Source organism: Chiloscyllium plagiosum, chromosome 19 (assembly GCF_004010195.1).
Source record: "Chiloscyllium plagiosum isolate BGI_BamShark_2017 chromosome 19, ASM401019v2, whole genome shotgun sequence".
Taxonomy (NCBI): Eukaryota; Metazoa; Chordata; class Chondrichthyes; order Orectolobiformes; family Hemiscylliidae; genus Chiloscyllium; species Chiloscyllium plagiosum.
Genome location: NC_057728.1, coordinates 60,973,662 through 60,990,275, shown reverse-complemented (window position 1 = coordinate 60,990,275; position 16,614 = coordinate 60,973,662). Strand labels below are relative to the sequence as shown.

General features: G+C 43.4%; 1 protein-coding gene across 3 annotated transcripts in view; it reads right to left on the bottom strand.

The window, feature by feature from the left end:
* Window positions 1-16,614, bottom strand: part of LOC122559310 — a 142,139-nt gene that overhangs the window by 10,480 nt on the left and 115,045 nt on the right. For 2 of the 3 annotated variants that reach the window (XM_043708669.1, XM_043708668.1), the window contains exon 2: window positions 15,799-15,855. The gene's annotated coding sequence lies outside the window, so the exon portion shown is untranslated. Of the gene's footprint in view, window positions 1-15,798; window positions 15,967-16,614 lie in introns of all 3 variants that reach the window. The other variant, XM_043708667.1, reaches the window with a different exon arrangement.

Sequence of the window (16,614 nt, the reverse complement as noted above, 5' to 3'; positions counted from 1 at the left end):
CTCCATGACAAGCTGTTCCAAAAAGCCATCCTGTAAGCCATCCTGGAGGCAGGTAAGTGAATGAGAACACGGATGACTGATTAATTTTTGTGCAAGGAAGTTGGAAGTGATATCTTGGTAGCTTGTGTTGGAAGACACAGCATGAAATAAAAGGTATAATTCTAAAAGAGATGCCATGCATAAACAGAAAGGTGGACAAATGTACTTTTCTGAGTAAATTAAATAATCCAATAAGCAAATTAGTGAAAGAATAATGCCTGACAGAGGTGCCAGAACTGAGACAAAAAATTGTAGCTTAGACACAAATTTTAACAGAAACTTCTGAAAGTACAATGTCATTGGTGTGAAGCATTTCTAAGAAGCTATCAGTTTCACAACATTAAAAAGCAGAAGGACCCTCTGAACGATCTCAAACTGAAGTACTGAAACTAGCCACCCATGTCTGTGGTAGGTTGAGCTGATGGAAATTCCTGTCCACCACTGAAAACGATCCCTGAGAATACCCTTCTATTTCCCCTAAACGTGCCAGCACAGAGCTCAGATAATTCTATCCTGTGACTCCAGCTGCTCTGAGCAGCTGGGGAAGAGTACCCAGAGGAATTGTGTAACTTAGATGATTCAAGATGGCGCTGACACTGGGTGACTCGTTGTGAACTCTCTCCAGCAGATCTTGTTCTCACATTTCTTATAACCGTTCCGCACTTTCCAACCTTAACTCTAAGTCTGCAAAAATGACTAATAATGTTATTAAACTGCTGAATGGATCTCTTTCATTTAAATTATAATGGCAATCTTGCTTTTGTGCCCCTCCTGTTCAGCCATAACCTTGTATGCCTCCCTCTGTCTCGGCATGTTATGATCTGCATATTCTACTCACGAAACAAAAGGTTTCACTGTAACTAGGGACATGTGACAACAATAAATCAAATCAAGTTAAAAAGGCCTTCATTTCAAGATTAAAGCAGTAACAAAAAGGAGAATGTGAACATTTAAAGAGTAGGGCTATGAAATTCAGTGTGCGGGTCGAAAAATCTTTCTTTTGAACTCATTGGGAATTGAGTTAAACGATTGACGATGGTGGTTTACTGGAGTTTACTGTCAGACTCCCTCGGATGGAAGCTATACTAAATTTTGATCCCATCTCAGGGACAAGTTTTCTTTGTCTTGTATCGTAATGAAAATTTACTTTTTACTCGCTTTTAAGGCTCAAATCTGAGGGTGGACCATGAAACCGTTTGCCATGTTCCTCTGCATTTTGAAGACAGTGTCTTCATTTAGAGTTATTGGGTTACATTTGAGAAAGTCCACAGTGCTGCTGTGTCCTTACATTTGAGAATGGACTCTGAGCCTCTCCTACATCACGGCAGAGTTGGACCAGCTCGGAGGAACCTCTTGGCTTAGGTCTACGATTATTTGTGGTCTGCACCAATTCAGAGGAGGATGCATAGAAAATGCTTCCAAATTGATAGCATATTTTTGCTTAACAAGTTGGCCAGAATTTAATTCATTTTTGGGATCAAGCTGGTGAGCAGTAGGAGGAGGGGGTGTGAAGGGGGTAAAACTGGGTGGGATCGGGGGGGGGGTTTGCTGTGTCTGTTATTTAGCTGCCCCAGCTGAACTTTACCAACATCTTGTAAGCTGTCAGGAGGCCATTTAAAAGACCACTCAACATCCTCTTCCTGTTGCCATGGTATTTTGTCAGAGAAATGCTGTGGGGTGCCCATGCTCTAAGCCAAGGCCTGGCCGAGGGGGGCTGAGGGGAGTTGGGAGGTTTCCCTCTTGTTTGGCCACTCTGTGCCCAATAGAGGAGCCCCTGGTGGGCAGGGCCAGCCCTGTATGAACGTTCGCTCACGCCTTCTGATTGTATGTGATGATGCCACTGGACTAGAATTCCAGAGATCCAGGCTAATCCTTTTGGGGGAACAGGTTAAAATCCCACAATAGGAGCCAATGGAATTTCAGTTCAATTCATATAGTCCGGAATCACTATGAGTTAGTGCTGAATTTTCACCCTGATGGTGGTGTCTTTTGAAATAACTCCAGAGGCTTGTATCCTGTTACCAAGCTACCCTTTATTTACGTGTGTATTGTACTTAACACAAGTCCGACTCCCTCAGAATGAACAGAACCTCTACACTCCTGTTTATATCTGACAGCCAGAGCTCCCTGATTGGACTAGGTTAACAGCCCCAATCAGGGAACTCATATTCTAGCTGACCTCATTACAATCAATACATCAACAGTCCAAAGTAAAACCCAATTCCTTGTCTCCATAGTACACTCAATCTCCTCCTCTCTGGAATAATGAGGGTTTTTTTTTTAGATTAGATTACTTACAGTGTGGAAACAGGCCCTTCGGCCCAACAAGTCCACACCGACCCACTGAAGCGCAACCCATCCATTCCCCTACATTTACCCCTTTTACCTAACACTACGAGAGAAAGTGAGGGCTGCAGATGCTGGAGATCAGAGCTGAAAATGTGTTGCTGGAAAAGCGCAGCAGGTCAGGCAGCATCCAAGGAACAGGAGAATCGACGTTTCGGGCATAAGCCCTTCAGAAGGGCATGGCCAATTCACCTGACCTGCACATCTTTGGACTGTGGGAGGAAACCGGAGCACCCGGAGGAAACCCACGCAGACACGGGGAGAATGTGCAAACTCCACACAGTCAGTCGCCTGAGTCGGGAATTGAACCTGGGTCTCTGGCACTGTGAGGCAGCAGTGCTAACCACTGTGCCACCGTGCCGAAATCTCACTTAGATTTCGTTAAGCTGCTAGTATAAAAGAATTGTCGAGAATGTACAACACACATGTAGATAATTTGCCCAACCAGCCCATTCTGGCAATTATAATTTACTTAAACTGCAACTGTGCAAGGCATTAGTGAGACTGCAGCTGGAGTATTACACATAAGTTTGGACCCTTTACTGCAGGAGGAGTTTAGTTATATTGGAGACAGTTCACCAGGATGTTGATTAGATTGATTCCTGATTGACTGATGATGGGTATGTCTTATGAAGAGAGACTGAGCAGTTTAGGCCTTTCTTCTCTCTGGAGTTCAGAAGACTGAGAGGAGATCTGACTGAGGTATATAAGATGCCAAAGAGGATTGACAAACTAGATGTGCAAAGGATGTTTCCTCGTGTGGGGCAATCTGGAATGAGAGGTTGTAGTTTTAGGATAAGGGGGAGCAGATTTAATACAGAGATGAGGGGAAATTACTTCTCTCAAAAGGCCACAAATCAGTTTCATAGATGCTGGGAATAGAATGAATTTAAGGAGGGGATAGACAGATTTTTAATTAGTAACAGGTTAAAGGGTTATTGAGAGTGGAGATGAGGCTGAGCTGAGGTCACCTATGTTTGCACTGCATGGCAGAGCAGACTCAAGGAGCCGAATTGCCTACTCCTTACCCTAGTTCTCATGTTCATATATAGATCTCTTGCATCTATCCTTGTTTAATGCTATCCTTAAGTCCTTTTATTCCTTTCTCATAATGGTACAAAAACAGTACTCCTCATACTTATCAAGTAATGTGTTGCATCCTTGTTTTTGTTACAAAATTATACCACACAGCTATTTATGTTGACATCCATTTACAAATTATGTGTTCATTCTACACGTTTTACTTGTTTTTTGTAATTAATGCAGTCCTCTTCAAGATTGACTATCCCTCCAGTTGGTATCATCAGTAAATTTAAAAATTATCATTACTGATTCCATTGTTTAAGTGAATGGTCTGGCCATGGAACCTCATGGGATCCATCTTTCCGCCTCTGCAGCTGTGAATTACCATTTGTCATCTCTACTCCCTGTTTCCATCTTGAAGTGAGATTGAGGGTAACACGGTGGCTCAGTGGTTAGCGCTGCTGCCTCACAGCACCAGCCTCGGACGACCGTCTGTGTGGAGTTTGCACATTCTCTCTGTGTCTGTGTGGGTTTCCTTCGGGTACCCGGTTTCCTCCTACAGTCCAAAGATGTGCAGGTTAGGCTGAATTGCCTGCAGTGTTTAGGGATGCATAGGTTAGATGCATTAGTTAGGGGTAAATGTCAAGTATTGGATAGGGGAATGGTTCTGGGTAGGTTACGTTTTCGAGGGTCGGTGTGGACTTGGGCCAAATGGCCTGTTTCCACATTTTTTTGTTGATGTTTCACTATTGTTGCCATCACTGATGTTAAACGGACAAGTCGACATTTCCATTCTCCCTTCCTCAATTAAATTTGCTTCAGCTTCTCCATCATTGGCTATGAAGCACTTTGAGATGATTTGGAATTGTGAAATGCAAATCATCCTCTTCCTTCAGGTTTGATTTTGCCATAAACTGCAAAAAACCTTTATGAGAGTTTGAAGGACATGTTTATACAGAGCAGATTCTAATAAACGTTGCATTAGGAGCTATTTTATTGCAATTTGAGGAAAAAAAAATGTTCATTACAAACTGGTTTGTTATTTCCTCCTTTTACATAATGATTTAATTATAGTTCCAGCTGATAAAACAAGGAAAACAATTAGATTTTCATGAAAATAAGCTGTGCTTGCAACCAAATACTCCATCATGTGTCAACCCTGGTGTCAACAGCTTCGCTTTCACAGACTAGTTGTCATCGAGTGAACTGACCAGGCAGCAGGAAAATGTTTTTCAATGTAGACCTGTTGCAAATTATGTTGATCTGAGTTGGTCTCTTAAATTTTCTTTCATCATCGAATGCAAGTATGAGATTGGTGTGTGCATGGAACGAGCTGCTAGAGGAAGTGGTGGAGTCCCTACACAGGCACTGTGCCCCAACTCTTCCACCGTTACATTGCTGACTGAATTGGTGCAGTGTCCTGCACCCAGGCTGAACTGGAGCAGTTCATCGACTTCACCCACAACTTCCACACTGCCCATAAATTCACTTGGTCCATCCCGGACACCTCCTTCCCCTTTCTCGACCTCTCCATTTCCATCCCCAGCAACAGTCTCCAGATGAATGTTTACTATAAACTCACAGACTCTCACAACTACCTGGACTACAAATCTTCCCACCTGGTATCCTGCAAGACATCCATCCCATTCTCCCAAATCGTCCACCTCCATTGCAACTGCTCGGATAAGGAGACATTCCACTCCTAAGCATCCCAAATGTCCACCTATTGTGAACAATGTGCTTCCCCCGCTCTGTCATCCTAATAGCCCTTTGCCACACCACCTCCATTCCCCATTCCACCGCTCTCCCAATGCAAAAAAGAGAGTCCCTCTTGTCCTCACCTACCACCCCACCAATCTCTGCATCTAACGCATCATCCTTAAACATTTCCACCAACTCCAACTAGACCCCACCACCAAGAACATCATCCCCTTCCTCCCTTCTCTGCCTTCTGCAAGGACTGTTCCCTTCGACAGTCCTTCATTTGTGTCACATTCCCCACCAAACCTCACTGAACTCTCAAGCGGAAAAGATGCAAAACCTGCTGGTACACCACCCTCCTCACCTCCATCCAGGGCCCCAAAGACAGTCCTTCCAGGTGAGACAGAGGTTCACCTGCCTCTCCTCCAACCCAGTTTACTGTATCAGGTGCTCCTGACCTGGTCTTCTCTGCTTCGGGGAGACCAAACGTAAACTTAGGGAATGGTTCAATGAGCATTTCAGCCGGGCCTAAAGGGGCTGACCAGACCTCCCAGTCACCAACCATTACAATTCCCCCAACCATTCCCTTTCTGACATGACCATCCTTGGCTTCCTTCATTGCCACAACAAACCAAACCGCAAATTGGAGGAACAACACCTCATCTTCAGCCTGGACAACATATAGCCTGAAGGACTCAACATTGAATTCTCCAAATTCACATAGAATCATAGAGTCATAGAGATGTATAACCTGAACACAGTCCCTTTGGTCCAACATGCTGACCAGATATCCCAACCCAATCTAGTCCCACCTGCCAGCACTTGGCCCATATCCCTCCAAACCTTTCCTATTCATGTACCTATCCAGATGCCTTTTAAATGTTGCAATTGTACCAGCCTCCACCACTTCCTCTGGCAGCTCATTCCATACATGTACCACCCTCTGTGTGAAAACGTTGCCCCTTATGTCTCTTTTATATCTTTCCCCTCTCACACTAAATGTATGCCCCCTGTCTGGACTCACCCACCTCAGGAAAGAGACTTTGTCTATTTATCATATCCATGCCCCTCAAGATTTTATAAACCTTTATAAGGTCATCCCTCAGCCTCTGACGCTCCAGGGAAAACAGCCCCAGCCTATTCAACCTCTCCCCATAGCTCAAATCCTCCAACCCTGGCAACATGCTTATAAATCTTTTCTGAACTCTTTCATATTTCACAACATCCTTCCGATAGGAAGGAGACCAGAATTGCACGCAATATTCCAAGGAGAAAGTGAGGTCTGCAGATGCTGGAGATCAGAGCTGGAAATGTGTTGCTGGAAAAGCGCAGCAGGTCAGGCAGCATCCAGGGAACAGGAGAATCGACGTTTCGTGCATAAGCCCTTCTTCAGGAATGGCTTATGATTCCTGAAGAAGGGCTTATGCCCGAAACGTCGATTCTCCTGTTCCCTGGATGCTGCCTGACCTGCTGCGCTTTTCCAGCAACACATTTCCAGCACGCAATATTCCAACATTGGCCTAACCAATGTCCAGTACAACTGCAACATGACCTCTCAAGTCCTGTACTCAATACTCTGACCAATAAAGGAAAGCATACCAAACGCCTTCTTCACTATCATATCTACCTGCGACTCTACTTTCAAGAAACTCTAAACCTGCACTGCAAGATCTCATTGTTCAACAACACTCCCTGGGACCTTCCCATTAAGTGTATAAGTCCTGCTAAGATTTGCTTTCCCAATATGCAGCACCTCGCATTTATCTGAATTAAACTCCATCTGCCACCTCTCAGCCCATTGGCCCATCTGGTCCAGATCCTGTTGTAATCTGAGGTAAGCTTCTTTGCTGTACACCTCCAATTTTGGTGTCATCTGCAAACTTACTAACTATGCCTCTTATGCTCACATCCAAATTATTTAGATAAATGATGAAAAGTAGAGGACCCAGCACCGATCCTTGTGGCACTCCACTGGTCACGGGCCTCCAGTCTGAAAAACAACTTTCCACCACCACCCTCTGTCTTCTACCTTTGAGCCAGTTCTGTATCCAAATAACTTCCCTTCACTTGACTCCCTTCCCAGCCCCTCCCTCTCCTTTCCATGCCTCCCAGCCACCAACTGGTTTCATTCTCCCTATTGACCAATCAGGTCGTACCCTCTGCCTGTCTTCACCTATCCCCACTTCACAACTCTACCCCTCCACCCCCTTTATCTGCAGTTCCCCCTACTACGCGAAGTCCTGCAGAAGGGTTACATCCGAAACATTGACTTCTCCACCTCCTGATGCTGCCTGGCTTGCTGTGTTCTCCCAGACTCCTGCTTGTCTACAGAGGAAGTGGTGGAGGCTGCTACAATTACAACCACCTGATGAAGGAGCAGCACTCTGAAAGCTAGTGCTTCCAACAAACCTGTTGAACTATATACTGGTGTTGTGAGATTTTTAATATTTAAAAGGCATTTGGATGGGTATATGAATAGGAAGGGTTTAGAGGGACATGGACCAAATGCTGGCAAATGGGACTAGATTAATTTAGGATATCTGGTTGGCATGGATGAGTTGGACCAAAGGGTCTGTTTCTGTGCTGTACATCTTCATGATTCTGTAAAGTCAGGACTGTCACAAGGGAGAACTTGGTTCTCATTTTCCTTTTAAATCTTGGGAGGTAAAAGGACCAATTTCAGGTAAATAGGTCCAAAGTCTCAAGGTGTCTGAAGTCTGTCTGTCCCCTTGACTAGGTTCATCAGCAGCTTCATGATGATGGGTAGAATGGCCTCCTTCTGCACTGTAATGATTCTGTGAATTACTGTGACAAAACATTTATTGGCACGACAAACACCTATGCTCATGAGACAAATTCAACTAGAAAAATGACATGTTCTTCAAAAGACATCTTTGGAGATGATTTTCAATCAAACTGTATTGATTTGTCTACAAATAGCTTTGAATATGTGAATAATGTTTATCTGAACCCCTGAACCTCAGGAGGACAAGTAGTCGATGACAGAAGTGTGGCATTTAGTCCTTGACATATATTTCAAGCATGAAGCGAGGCCATAGAGTCATAGAGATGTACAGTACGGAAACAGACCCTTTGGTCCTACTCATCCATGCCGGCCAGATATCCTAAATTAATCTAGTCCCACTTGCCTGCATTTGGACCAATATCCCTCTGAACCCTTCCTATTCATATACCCATCTTTTAAATGTTATAATTGTACCAGCCTCCACCAATTCCTCCGGCAGCTCATTCTATACAAGTATTACTCTCTGCATGAAAAAGTTGCCCCTTAGGTTGCTTTTAAATCTTTCCTCTCTCACCTTAAACCTATGCCACCCAGTTTCGGACTCCCCTACCCTGGTAAAAAGACCTTGACTATTCACCCTTTCCAAACCCCTCATGATTTTATAAACCTCTATAAGGTTCCCCCTCAGCCACCGACGCTCCAGGGAAAATAGCCCCAGCCTATACAGCATCTACCCATAACTCAAACCCTCCAACAGTGGCAACATCCTTGTAAATTTTTTCTTCACCCTTTCAAGTTTCACAACATCTTCCTTATAGCAGGGAGACCAGAACTGAATGCTGCATTCTAAAAGTGGCTGAACCAATGTCCTGTACAGCCGCAACATGACATCCTAACTCCTATATTCAATGCTCTGACCAATAAAAGCAAGTGTACCCGATGCTTTCTTCACTATCCTGTCTACCTGTCAAGGAACTGTGAGCCTGCACTCCAAGGTCTCTTTGTTCCGCACACTATCCAGGATCCTACCATTAAGTGTATACGTCCTGCCCCTCTAATCGAAACATGCCAAATATTCGACATAATGACATTGTGCTCAATCTGCCAGATATATTGTAACCCCCCTCAGCCATTTTGATGATATGACCCTCCCACATTTGCAACATTTCTTGATTTTCTACAAAATAAACACTGGAGGACAACTCACAAATGAATCTGATCATGGACATGAGCAGCCAATAATTTACATTTGTTGCTATACAATAATGAATTGCAAGCAAGAGTCCACAGACCCAATACCTCCTGATCTATCCTAAACTTGACATTACTTCTCTAGCGCTCTACCTACCTAGCACCCTTCCAACTTGGCATCCTAACCTCACACATACTGGATTGTTTCAGATTATATTCACCGAAGTTTAGAACAATGAGAAAAAGATCTCACAGAATCTTACGAAACTCTAACAGGATTAGACAGGGTAATGCAGGAAAGATTTGCTGATGATCAGGGAGCCTTGGACCAGGGTCACGGTTGAAGGACACAGGTATTTAGGACTGAGGTGAGGAGACATTTCTTCTCCCAGCGAGTGGTGACCCTGTGACATTCTCTGCCACAGGAAATGGTTGAGGCCAAAACATTGAATATTTTGGAGAGGAAGTTAGACACAGTTCTTAGGGCTAAAGGGTTCAAAGGATATGGGAAGAAAGTGGGAACACGTGACTGAGTTGGGCAATCATCTATGCTCATATTGAATAGCAGAGTAGGAGGGCCAAATGGCTTAATTTCTATATTTCTATGTCTCTATTATCATGGGATAGAAGACATTGCAGCAAATTATGACATTATTTGGAAAATGGAAGAAAATAGCCACAAACATGAAGTTAGGAGGAGTAGGCGTCCTCTGTCTTGGAGTACTGCAGTGTTGAAGACCATTTCTCACCGCACTGTGTTTTTCTCCGTTCTGTTCCCCTCCTGATCATTTCCCCCAACTTTTCTACGACCCATGACTCTTTTGGCAACATATTGCTTCAATTCCTAAGTGCCAAAGCAAATCTTCTACCTCATCATTCATATTACTGATTAGATGAAAGAAGTTATGATTTTACATCTAATCTCACAAAAACAGAATTAGAAAGAGTTATTTGTGAAGTAATATATCATATTTTGAAGAAACATCAAAGCATACAAGGCAAAATGGCACACTGTAAAATGCAAATTGAATTGCCAAGGAAGGCATTAAAGCATAACAAGAGAGAAATAGAATTGTGCATTCTGCTGTTGATTTGTGTATTAGTTAAAAATATGCAGCACATCAATGTTGGAAGCTGATAAGCAAGCATTCTGAAATAGCACCGATTTTATAGAACCTGTACACTGTAGAAGCAGGCCATATGGCCCATCATGTCCACACCAACCTCCTGAAGAGCATGCCACCCAGACCCACCCTTTTACCCTATGACTCTGTAATTCCCATGATTAATCCACCTAGCCTGCACATCCCAGGACATCATGGTCAATTTAGCATGGCCAATCTACTTAACCTGTACATCTTTGGACTGTGGGAGGAAACTGGAGCAAACCCAGGCAGACACAAGGAGAATGTGCAAACCTCCACGCAGACAGTCACCTGAGGTTGAAATCAAACCTGGGTCTCAGGCGCTGTGAGGCAGCAGCACTAACCATTGAGCCACTATGCCACCCTTTCCTGAAGGCATTAATGATACTTCATAAACTCAGGATGTGCTGATGGGTGATCAAGAAAACATTTGACAAATGTGTTGAATTATCCCATGGACAAACTCATAATCAACCCTTAGACTTTGTGACAAACGTAAAGGACCTGACTTTTCATTATCATAGGATAGGAAATGTTGCAGCAAATTAAGGCATTATTTGGAAAATGGAAGTGTTTCTACAGCGCAGATGGGCGGTGCATGCTGGGATACTGCAGACTATTTTAAAGTAAATCTTGGGAGCAAGACGAAATCTGTTAATGGAGAGGAAATGGTAGCAATCTTACTGGCAATGGTTTATTTTCTCTGGATAACTAATCTGAATATATAATACTCCTTCATTTTGACAAAAGTATACGTTAGGGCCCTTAAGCAAATACAATATTTTCTTTATTGAATTGTGATGACAAGGGTGATCTGACAATTTGTTTGTAATATTTGGTGGCTGGCCAGAGACAATAATCCTAATTTTACCCTGGGGTGAGAGGTCAACAAGCTGCCTTCAGAACAAGTGCCATTTTGGCTCCGACTTCAGAGTGAGGATCAGGTCATTTTATCTTGACAAAACTCAGGAGACAAAATGCCATTGATCAAAATTACCAGAGGCCAGCATGCAGGAGTTGATCAGTGCAGTAGGAGTGACCTGCAGAACCAGCGGTCAGGTAAGGAGATCGGGGAAGAGTGAGATTGGGAAAGCATGGAGGGGTCATAGCTTCTGCCTGAAGAAGATGCAACATCTTTCCCTTGACTAACAGTGTTGTAAAGACTACAACACATTTATTTATGGGAAGGTGACAGGCTAGTGGTACTATTTCTAGCATATTAATCCAGAGATTCAGGTGATATTCTGGGGATCTGGATTCGAATCCTGTCATGGGCAGGTGGTGGAAATTGAATTCAATAAAAATCTGGAATTAAGAGTCTACTGATGATCATGACACCATTGTTGGTTGTCAAAAAACCCTCTGGTTCACTAATGTCCTTCAGGGAAGGAAATCTGCCATTCTCTCCTGGTCTGGCCTACAAAAAAGCATTCTGGGTAATCCAAGATGGAGGATGGGAAAAATCTCTGGCTGTAACAGCTGCTTCTTTTTTTGAAGTATTTTAGGTGTTGGAGGTGATTTCTTCAAATCCCAGGAGCAGCAATTATTGTTTTATATGCGGTTGCATTGTTTTGGAACTTTGGAGAAAAGAAAAATCAAAACAACAGCACTTTTTATAGATTGAGCTGCCAGAGGAAGTGGTGGAGGCTAGTACAATTACAACATTTAAAAGATATCTGGATGAGCATATAAATAGGAAGGGCTTGGAGGGATACGGGCCAGGTGCTGGAAGGTGGGACTAGATTAGTTTGCATGGATGAGTTGGACCGAAGGATCTGTTGCCGTGCTGTAAATCTCCATGACTCTATGTGATTCCAGACCCACAACAGAGGGTTTCCATTTGCCCTCTGAAATGGCCTAGCAAGTCATTTAGTTGTACCAATCACTACAAAGTCAAAAGAAATGAAACTGGGTGATCACCTGGCAATGAACTAGGCATCAGGAAAGGCAACTGCAGAAACAGACTTGCACCATGCTGACTTTGAAATATATCACCGTTCCTTCGCTAAACACTGGGTCAAAATCCTGAAATTCCGTCCCTAAGGACATTGTGGGTCAACCCACAGCAGGTGGACTGCAGCGGTTCAAGAAAGCAGCTCACCCTCACCTTCTCAAGGGCAACTAGGGACACACAATAAATGCTGGCCAGTCAGCAATGCCCATATCCCACAAATGAATAAATTAAAAAAAAAACTAACTTTCATCTCTTTTTCCATTGGTGGGACCTGCTGTGCATAATTGCCCCTCTAAGAGACTGAAGAGAGAATTAACTTGCATTTCTGTAGCACCTCAGAAGTTGTCTTATAAACTTTACAACCAATGAAGGAATTTTGAAGCACAGTTTTGAAACATGGATTCCTGATTTGTTGCAGGAAACACCCACAAACAGCAGTGAGATAATGACCAGAATCATATTTGAAAAGTAATTAATTTCTTATAAATCTTGAGAGTGTGGTGAGTCCCATTCTTACAGTGTTGGTATCGTTTCATACAACAGATTGACTATCTCATCAAAACCAAACAGATTCTGAAAGGTCTTGACAGAGAAAATGCTCGGATTATTTTCCCTTGTTGGTGAATTTGCAACACTGGGGGACAATCTCTAGATAAGGGGCAAGTGAGTTTAAGATGAGGAAAAACATCTTCTCACAGAGCAATATTTCTTTGTATAATAAATGCCACTGCAGTCCAAATATTGATTCATGATATTCTATAGAATCAAATAAATGCACATTAGTAAATATCTTTCCAGTAATTTCCAACGTTTACTTTCCAATTAATTAATAATTGCCTTTTCTACAGATTAGAGTTATCAGTTATTCAAAAATTCTGCCAAGTAAATGAGTGAATTTATGTAAATAAATGCTAACAAAGCCTGTATAAAGTTCATGCTTCAGCAAACTTCAAAATTATTTCTATTGTTCATATGAAAAGTTTCACTGAGAATTCTTTGCTTTATGAACTACATGAGATTATATGCCGATGGTGGTGATTTTGTTTTAAAGGTTGTGATTGGAAGGAGGCAGAATGGAGACCTCAGCTCTACTTGAATGTTCTGGAATTTTCCACTGAACTTAAACAGCCTTGCTGTCACGTCCGTGTACTCTCAAACAAAACCTGACTGCTTTTCATGTTAACTCTAATGATTCGTGTGAGGCAGCAGCATGTCTTGAGATACTGGATACAGAATATGTTGACCTTTGCTGACAGTTAGAATTTGTGTTTCTTATCCCCGGGAGCTCAGACGTGCAAATCCAGAAAAATTAGATTTGGGCTGCACAGTGTTTTTATTTGCAAAGGAGAGGAGTCTATCGTGTAAATCTTGATTTGCAACTGAACAGTGTGCTAACTTAGATATCACATTCAAACCATGAAAAGGGAGTGTTATGCACCATTCAAAGTTCACTTTGCTGACAGTATAAAGTTAACTCTCGCTTTTGATTAGAACACTGAAATAGCTCCACAAATGCTGATATCCCATCACCAAGTCACGCTTTATTTACTTGTGAATAGTCGATGGCTCTGTTAGCTCAGCAGACCCCCTGACATGCTGTTTATGTCGTTCAACCAGGGCTCCCTGATTGGATCAAATTAACATCCCCAATCAGGAAACTCATACTCCTGCTAGCTGACCTTGTTCCAATCATTACAAGCACGCAATCATAATAACTAGGACCAGATGTAGGCCACTCTCCCTTCAAATCTGTTCCACCATCCAGTAAGGTCATGGCTGATGAGTTTGAGTTTTGAATTCTACAATACCACCCTCCCCCACCCCTACCCTGATAGATCTGACAGCCTCCCTAACAACAATCTCCCCACTTCTGACTTTTAAATAGTCAATGACCAAACCTCCACTAGCTTCTGACACAGAGTTCCAAAGTCACAAAACCCTGTGAGACAGAAAAAAAAAACTTCCTCACATCTCCATCTAAAAGGGTGACTCCAATTTAAAACTATGTCTCCTAGTTCTGAACTCACCCACAACATTTCTACATCCACCTTTCCAAGACCACTCAGGATCTTATGAACTTATAAAGAGGGAGGCAACTGCACTGTTAATACAGAGACCCAGATATTGTTCTGGGAACCTGGGTTCAAATCCTGCCACTGCAAATGGTGAAATTTGAATTAAAAAGAAATCTGAAATTAAGGGTCTAATGATGACCACAAAACCATTTTAAGGAAAAGCCCATCTGGTTCACTAATGTTCTTTAGGGAAGGAAATGGCCATCCTTACCTGGTCTGGACTACATGTGCCTCCAGACCCATGGCAATGTGGTTGACTCTTAACTGCTCTCTGGGTAATTAGGGATGGGCAATAAATGCTGGTCTGACAAGTGATACCCTCATTCCATGAATAAAAAAAAACACCCTTCATTGTTTTGAGTGCTGATGAAAACAAGTCAAACATATAGTGCTGGAAAAGCACAGCAGGTCAGGCAGCATCTGAGGAGCAGGAAAATCGACGTTTTGGGCAAAAGCCCATCAGCAGGAATGAGGCAGGAAGCCTTGAGGGTGAAGAGATAAATGGGAGATGGGTGGGGCTGGCGGGGAAGGTAGCTGAGAGTGCAATAGGTGGATGGAGGTGGGGGTGAAGGTGATAGGTTGGAGAGGATGGGTGGAAAGGAAGATTGACAGATGGGACAGGTCATGAGGACAGTGCTGAGCTGGAAGTTTGGAGCTGGGGTGAGGTGGGGGGAGGGGAAATGAGGAAACTAGTGAAGTCCACATTGATGCCCTGGGGTTAAAGGGTCCCAAGGCAGAAGATGAGGCGTCCTTTTTTCAGGTGTCGGGTGATGAAGGAGCAGCAATGGAGGAGGTCCAGGACCTTCATGTCCTACGCAGAGTGGGAGGGGGAGTTGAAATGTTTGGCCACGGGGTGGTGGAGTTGATTGGTGTAGGTGTCACAGAGATGTTCTCTGAAGCGCTCTGCGAGTAGGTGTCCTGTCTCCCCGGTGTAGAGGAGACCACTTCGGGAGCAGTGGATACAGTAACTGACATACGGAAGTGCAGGTTAAACTTTGATGGATATGGGAGGCTCCTGTGGGGCCTTGGACGGAGGTGAGGGGGGAGGTGTGGGCACGGTTTTTGCAATTTTTTTGGTGGCAGGGGAAGGTGCCGGGAGGCAAGGGTGGGTTGTTGGGGGTCGTGGACCTGATGAGGGAGTCGCGGAGGGAACGGTCTTTACGGAAAGTGGATAGGGGTGGGGAGGGAAATGTGTCTCTGATGGCGGGGTCCGTTTGTAGGTGGCAGAAGTGGTGGAGGATGATGTGATGTATAATATGTTGCAGCATCCCACTCTTGACTGTCATCTCCAGCATCTGCAGTACTCACTTTCGCCTTTTGATGAAAACAAATGTCCAATCTTTCCTCATAAGACAACCCATTCATTCCAGCTGTGTATATTAAATTGTAAGAACACGTTTGGAATAACAGCCTGTGACATGACAGGAGATGTAGCCTTGGGTGTCCCAATTGTTCAGCTGCTACAAAGGCAACTTTATACCCATTAATGACTCACATTTCTTTCCTTCAAAGTAAACACAGCAATTATTTCAACAGGAAACAAGAACAAAGCATCAGCATGCTGTAAACTTACTCTACCTTTGAGTGGTCACAGTGGCTGTTATTGTCTTTATAGCTGACACAGACGTCTTTCAGCTGAAACAAAAGGACTGGTTTGAGATTCAATTTGCGAGCGGCACTGAATATATATTGCAATATATTCAAAAGGAGAAATATACTCAAATCTTCTGTCATCTGCATCTTGTCCTGAGTGTTTAAATAAAAACAATTGTTCAAACCCCGATGAAGGTGAATGGCAGAACAATAATTAGTGAATTTAACACTTGCTTCCCCAAAACCAATAAATTGCGACTTTGGCAGTATAGAGTACATATCATGCATTTATTATGGAATTTAAATAATACCTTTTAATACCATAATGCATGTAAACAGAATCAAACTAAGAAGTCATAGTCACTAAATATAAGCTGTTTGAAGGTTTTAAATTGCATTTATGCACGTTGATCTGCTGTGACTCAATTGGGAGCAATCTCATCTCTGAATCACAGCTCTCTGGGTTCAAGACCTACTCCAGGTCCTGAGCACAAATATTCAGGCTGATGTTCCAGTGGTGTGCTGAGGGAGAAGTGCAATGTAGGGTGAGCTGGCTTTTCAGGTCCTCACCTACCACCCCACCAACCTCCATATACATCGTATCATTCGAGGTCATTTCCGCCACCTCCAAACGGACCCTACCACCAGGGATATATTTCCCTCCCCTCCCCTATCAGCGTTCCGAAAAGACTACTCCCTCCATGACTCCCTCGTCAGGTCCACACCCCCCACCAACCCAACCTCCACTCCCGGCACCTTTCCCTGCAACCGCAAGAAATGCAAAACTTGCGCCCACACCTC